Source organism: Pipistrellus kuhlii, unplaced genomic scaffold (genome assembly GCF_014108245.1).
Source record: "Pipistrellus kuhlii isolate mPipKuh1 unplaced genomic scaffold, mPipKuh1.p scaffold_m20_p_26, whole genome shotgun sequence".
Lineage (NCBI taxonomy): Eukaryota > Metazoa > Chordata > Mammalia > Chiroptera > Vespertilionidae > Pipistrellus > Pipistrellus kuhlii.
Window position 1 is genome coordinate 49,992 of NW_023425525.1, and position 7,105 is coordinate 57,096.

Sequence of the window (7,105 nt, forward strand, 5' to 3'; positions counted from 1 at the left end):
TTTACAGTGAACTGCCCGGGTGCCAGCAGCAGCCCGATCTGAAACTGAAACCAGGAACACAGTGGAGGGCTTGGAATTCAGGGAGGAGGTGGATCAGACAAGAGCCGCCGTTGCCATGACTTCCCAGCATCCCCTCACAGCGACCTGACCGCTACCCTGTGTCTCGTCCTGGGTCTGGTCCTGGGGGCAGGGGCTCAGGCACGTCCTGGTCGCTGGCCGGCCTCCGGCCACAGGGTCCGAGGGCTGGCGGGTCTCCTGAGGCCGGGGCAGGCCGGGGCAGGCCGGGGCACACCCAGGCCCTGGGGCAATGGCTTCTGTGCCCCAGTGACCCAGCCTAAGCCTGTGAGCTAAAATGTCAGCTTCTCGAGTTCCCCATCAAAATGTGTCATCAGTGGTTGAGTGTCAAACTGTGAACCAGGAGGTCAGGGTTCAATTCCTGGTCAGGGCACAGGCCTGGGGTGTGGGCTCCATCCCCAGTAGGGAGCATGCAGGAGGCAGCTGATCCATGGTTCTCTCTCATCATAGATGTTTCTCTCTCCCTACCCGTTCCTCCCTGAAATCAATTAAAAATATATCCCATGTAATAAAAGCATAAGATGCTAAGTGTCGGACTGATCGGTTGACCATTTGGCCAACTGCTTGACCAATTGCTAGGACGCACACGGACCTCCAGGGGGCAGATTTCGACGGGTTGGTTAGCTTGCTGCTGGGGTCCAGTCCATCGGGACTGGGCCCTCCCTCGCTCCCTCCCCGGCCAGACGGCCCGATTGCCCGATGCCAGCCGGGCCGATGCCAGCCTGGCACAGACACAGGAAAGGGTCAGGGCAGGACTGCAGTCCGGGGGGAGGCAGCCCAGGACACACGCGTTCGCTTACATGTTAGAAAACGTATTTGTGTTGTCGTCCAAACGTTGTGCCGGGCGACAGAGACTCCCCAGAAACCATGAGCCCTGTGCGGCTCCGCGCCAGGCCCCCCGGACACGCTTTTCTCTGACGGATGGATGCCTGTCGCCCGCTGCTTTTACAGTAGAAGGGAGCTGGTCTCTGGTCCCGGGACACAAGGACGGGTTTCACTTCCCACGAGGAGAGCTCGCCAGCAGGGAACGTGGAGGGAACGTGCTTTCCCTACGGAAGCCGCCTCCGTTGTCCTGAGTGAAAACTGTGGCCCCCACCTTCCTGCCACTGCCACTGCCACACGCACGCTGGTTCCCTCTCACACACGTACCTGCTGTTCTTATTTAAAACATGTTTTTCTTGGTTTCAGAGAGGAAGGGGGAAGAAACATCACCTGTCGGCTGCCTCCTAGGCGCCCCCACGAGAGACCCCCTTGCAATCCGGGCATGTGCCGCCCCCGCTAAGCCACACACGGGGTACGGGTGCCCCCGCCCTCCATTCAGGCCGGTGCCTGGCTCTCCCTGTTTTTCCTCCGAGCTCCTCCCAAAGCCGGAGGCTCCTTCTTCCTAGAAAAGCCGTCTCTGCCGCTAACGCCGTGTTCGTGTCTGCAGTTCAGGAGGCGCCTGAGGCTGGCGAGCAGGGCTTTTCGGCACCGGCCTGGGCCTGTCTGTGCACGCCGCCCGGAGCCGAGAACCGCTGTTCTCCACTCAGCGGGCTCGGCTGAGCCTCAGCACCAGCTAACCCTAACCCTAACCCTAACCTTATCGTATCACTTCGCCAGAGGCGCCAGCAGCTGCCAAAGCCTCAGAATCTCCGTGGCTGTGGTCGTGGCTCATCTCCCCTGGAGGGGCCCCGGGGGAGACCCGGTCTCCAGCCCGGGGACGGGGGAATCTCTCCTCCCCGCTGCTCTCTGCGTGTTTGGAACATGCTCTGGGGCGGCGGGCGAGCCTGGGCTCAGTCACGTCCTGAGTCCACGGCTCTGGGACCGTGCATCGCTGGACCCTCCGGCTCAGCAGCGAGGGTCTGCTCCGAGCTCCGTGACTGAGGGCAGATATCGCTGTTCTCTCTTACGTGCTGGATCGACTGACTGATTTTAGACAGAGGAGGGGAGAGAGGCAGACAGACAGACAGTATGTTCTCTGTGCAGGAGTCCTCTGTGCATTCACTGGCTGACTCTGGCGTGTGGGCCCCTGGGGTGGGACCCTCCTGACCTGCTGACCAGGACGAGGCTGTGCCGGGGGCAGGGCTGCTCTCCCCACGGACGGCCCCTCGTCACCCCGCAGAGACCTCCCTGGAGGGAACTGGAGGGATGCTGCTGCCGAGGCAGACGAGAGAGTTACCGAGTTGTCCCAGAATTGTCTCCTGTGCCGAAGGTCAGATGCAGGTGTGGACGGAAGGAGCCGCACGCTGACCTGACAGCTCAGGGGAGGCCTGCGTGGCCGTCTTGCAAACTCAGACCTACAGTCACCACAAGGATGGTCTGAAAATTAAATATCTAACTACAAACAGGTGATAGTGGGCAGTCACGTCCCAGACAAAGATCAACCTAGCTCTTGACTGAGCCATTTGCCTTTAGCCTCTAAGATAACCTATCTGTGAGAGGTCTGGGTAACTTGTAACTTCCTTTTACCCCGACCCCTCAGGCCACAGCAGGTGGCACCTGGACATTCCCTCATTGTGATTGTTATCACCTTAATTGTCAGCTGTCATTACGTTAGAGCACCCTGGATCCATCTCTGTAAGAGAAGCACCTGTCCATCATTCCACTTTCCACCCTATCCCAGGGGTCTCCCGCTTAGCTTCCTCACACCCCCTTAATCCATCACCAATGGATTTCATGTAACCCACCTACGCTACGCCCTCCTTTGGTGGCAATGTTTAAACACAGATGTAGCCCGCCGTTCTCCGGAGCATTCTCTCGGCTCATTGAGGCCCTGCTTCCTGGCATGTGTCGGCAGTTTGGCTCAAATACACTCACACATTCTTCACAGGTTTCCATGTGTTTTTGTTAACACGGTTCAGTGTGTCAGCTGTCCACACGCCCTCCTCCCAGGGGAGCCAAATGCAATGATGGAAAAGTTTGGGAAGTGGGGCACGGGGGAGTGTTTGGCTCGGAAAGCCCTTCCTGGAAACAGCGGACACGGAGTGCGGAGGCGTCGGCAGAGATCAGCCCCTGGAGGGACAGAGACCTTGCGACACAGGGACACGCCCGGACCACGCTCCTTGGAGCTGAGCCAGAGCACAGCTTCCACGCTAACACGGAGTCCACACGGGAGCCGGTCGCGTGCACAGCCGCCCGCCGGAGCGGGGAGCGGGGATCCCACTGTTTTAATCACACACAGGCCCTCGTCCCTGAGACGGGGAGTTCGTAGACACGAAGCACAACCCTGAGGGTCGGAGGGCACATTGTCTCCCACCTGTGAGCTGCTGGGCTGAGCAGCCACCGGATCCAAGACCTGGATACACTGGAACCAAGCAAAGCAATATCCCTCCATCTAAGAGAGACAGAGACAGAGAGAGAAAGAGACAGAGACGGGGAGAGCGAGACGGAGATGGGGAGACAGAAAGACACGGGGAGACAGAGAGACAGAGATAGAGAGACAGAGACGGGGAGACAGAGAGAGACAGAGACAGGGAAAGACAGACGGGGGGAGAGAGAGGAAGAGACAGAGAGATGGGAGAGACAAAGACAGGGAGAGACAGAGACAGAGATAGGAAGAGGAGACAGAGACGGGGGAGACAGAGACAGAGACGGGGAGAGCAGAGCTAGGAACAGAGAGACAGAGGGAATCTGTTCGTTAGCCTTCGACCTAGAGGGAAACTCATGGGAATACGGCCTCCTCTGAGCGAAGCCGACCCCGAGCTCGCTGAGGCGTAAACGGTGACGGAGACGAGGCCCCCGTGGCCCGGACCACCTGCGGTCGCACGGGGCCTGGTGTGTGGCTCAGGGGCCGGCTCTGAGCGTGGCCCCCGAGTGCCAGTCGCTGACCAGACCCAGAGCCCTCCCTGGCTCAGCGGCAGTCCACCTCAGAGGAACCCCAACACTGAGCTGTTTCACCCCAGAAAGTCCACGTGCTTTCCGGGGGGGGGGTCAAAGGTCACACGCAGCATCCCTTAGCCTAGGGGTGTCGAACTCAATCAGAGAAGGGGCCAAAATCTAAAGTCCAGCCTAAATCGCGGGCCGAATGGTTTACTGAACAGTCATAAACTGTCATTGTGATGGAAACGCAGCGGAGTGCAGTGATGACAGCGCGGTGCGGGCCACATTGCAAGGCCTGGCGGGACGGATTTGGCCCGCGGGCCTTGTGTTTGACACATGTGCCTTAGCGCTTTGGGGTCGGGACAAAAGGGACAGCATCCCAACACGGCCGCCCACGGCCCCGGAGCTCACGGAGGGCGAGTGACGCTGAGGAACGTCTGAGTGTTGGTCCCCGTGACCCGAGGAGCTGTCCTGTCTTATTGCTGTTTATGACTTTCTCTTTGATGGATTGTTAGAGCTTTTGTCCGTTTTTTGATTGGGTCATTTGTCTTTTTCTCATTTATTTGTACATGATAAATGGATATATTGATGGATGAATAGATGATGGATGGATGGAGGAAGGAGAGGCGGATGGATGGATGGATGGAGGAAGGAGTGGCAGATGGATGGATGGATGGATGGAGTAAGGAGAGGTAGGTGGATAGATGGATGGATGGGTAGGGATTACATTTCAACTACAGGTATTAAACGTGTCTTCTCCCCAGTTTTTATGTGATGGTTTGTGACCAGCAGATGTTTTTAATTTCCACGAAATGGGTCCATCAATCATTTCTTTGTGATCAGTGTGTTTTCTGTCTTGCTGGAGAATCCCCTCCCAAACCCAAGGTCAGAATGATTTTCATCTGCTTTGCTTCCACAGCTTTAAAACTTGCTTTGGATTTAAGACCTGAACCCATCTGGACTTAATTTTCCCCAGTGGGAGGGGCATCTATCCCATAAATCCCACATGGGAATACGTCTTCTCAATTCCATATATTACGTGGTTCCTCCTTTGAACAACGACCTTCCATGGTGTTATCACCGTGGATCAGAACTCCACACGGTCTCGGTCTGTCTCTGTAGTCTTTATTCTCCGTCTCAGAGTTCATTCGCTCTCCCTGTTGCGAAACCCCAGCACTAACTGCCGTGGCATCCTCCTCGGTGAACCTGGGTGGTCTCTGCTGTTGTTCTTTGTGGAGGACAGTCCCTCAGAGACAGAGCTGTGCCTTCTCGTTACTGTCGCCCCAGAAGCCCTGTGTCCGACACATAAAGGCTCTCCTCCCGGCAGTTCAGCAGGCGGGGCCCACGGCCGGCGGGGCTTCTGTCCTCCCCGTGAACCCGGCGAGTGTGGCTGTGTGGCCTGTGGGGCAGGCGTGTGACACCGTGGCCTCTGAGGTTGGTCGAGGAGGCGCTTCCCTCACTCGCTGGGAGCCCCGAACGGTCACCCGAGGGGTCTTCTCGCCACGCCGGCCACGCCGCAGGGAGACGCCGGCATGAGCGGCCCCAGGGAGAGGCGGGGTCTCCAGTGAACGGAGCCGGGCCGTGGGCGAGGGGGATCCTCCAGGCAGGATCTCCGACCAGTGACGGGGCGTTCTGCAGCGGGAAGGTCTGGGCTGCTCATGCTGCGGCAAGGCAGGGCCCTGCTCAGTAGAACGGAGGGCGACCCAGGGCCGACGGCAGGAGCTTGGGTCTCACCCAGACTCTGGACGGGGCGCGGGGCGGGGGGGGGGCGAGGAGGGGGCAGACGGGGTGGTGGAGCGTGTCTGGGTCTGACCGGACATCACCTCGCTCTGCTGGTCTCCTCTCCGAAAGCCATCGTGTTCACCCAAGGAGTCAGGTTTCCTCCCAGCTCCCCGTCTCCAGCTGTGCGCTGGTCCTCGCCGACGGTCTTGTCATTTACACCAGGACACACTCTGCTCAGAACGTGCACCTCCAGGGCGAGACAAGGCGCTGGTGGTGATATGTCACTGACCAGGCACATGGCGTGCACAGCCGGCTCGGGACAGAAAGCATCTGTCTGCCACTCACGCGGCCCGTTCCCACCGCGCGGAGGGGTCAGAGGCCGTGTCCACAGCTGCTCCACGGCGTTCAGAAGACGTGGCCCAGGTAACGTGCCCCACGCTCCCGTCAGTATGGCGCCAGACGGTGGCCCTCGGCGCCCGGATGGTCCAGAAACCCGTCCTGGTGGCCGAGGGGCAGAGCGTGCGGGCCGGGGCCTCTGTCTGAGACAATGAGCAGGTCCCGGCTGCGCGCACGGAGGTCTGGATCTTGTGCTGCGAGAACTGGGTCGTGACAGAAGCAAGAAAGCGTTCCGAAGCTGGCGGTGAGCTTCACTCCCACAGCCACGCTGCCCGTGGGAGACCCAGGATGGCCACCGCACAGGAGAGGCTGAGGCTGGGGGGCTGATGACAATGGCGCCCGCTGACACGCCGCCCACTCCCGGCAAAGACTCAGGCGTAGACTCACGAATCAACCTCTTGCCAGGCCAGTGTGGCTCAGTGGTTGAGTGCTGACCTAGGAACCAGGAGGTCAGGGTTCGATTCCCAGTCAGGGCACAAGCCCGGGTTGCAGGTTCCATCCCCAGTGGGGGGCGTGCAGGAGGCAGCTGATCCATGATTCTCATCACTGATGTTTCCATCTCTCCCTCCCACCCCCTTCCTCTCTGACATCCACAAAAATGTATTAAAAAATAAGATGAGTCCTTTTCCACCTACCTTATAATAATAAACTCCACGTTCCAATGAATGCGGGGCCTCGGCCAGCCCTGGCCGGCGTCTGAGAGCAGCTGTGCAAACGTGGACAGGTGGCCTTCCCCAGAGCCGGGCTACAAACACCAAACAGGCCCGAGTGATGCAAGCGTGTTGTTTACGTGGGGAATGGGGACGCTCAGCAAACGAGTTCAAAGGCTACAGGGAGGAGGCCCGGCTGCCTTATCTTTCTAAGATCCGCCTCCTCAGCCCGGCCTCTGATAAGAGCTGGAAAGCAAACAGCTCAAAACTTGTCTCTCTTGGCGAGCGGAGGGATAAACACCATTAAATAGATTTATGTGAGTCACGGCCGCGTGCTGCAGCCACGGGGCCAGGAGAGCCGTGTGGTCCGCACTCCTGCCCGCGCTGGAGACGGGGCCAGCCCAGCACACGCGTGTCCCTCCTGTGGGCAAGCTCCAACGGCCGTCCACGCTGGGCTCCGCGTC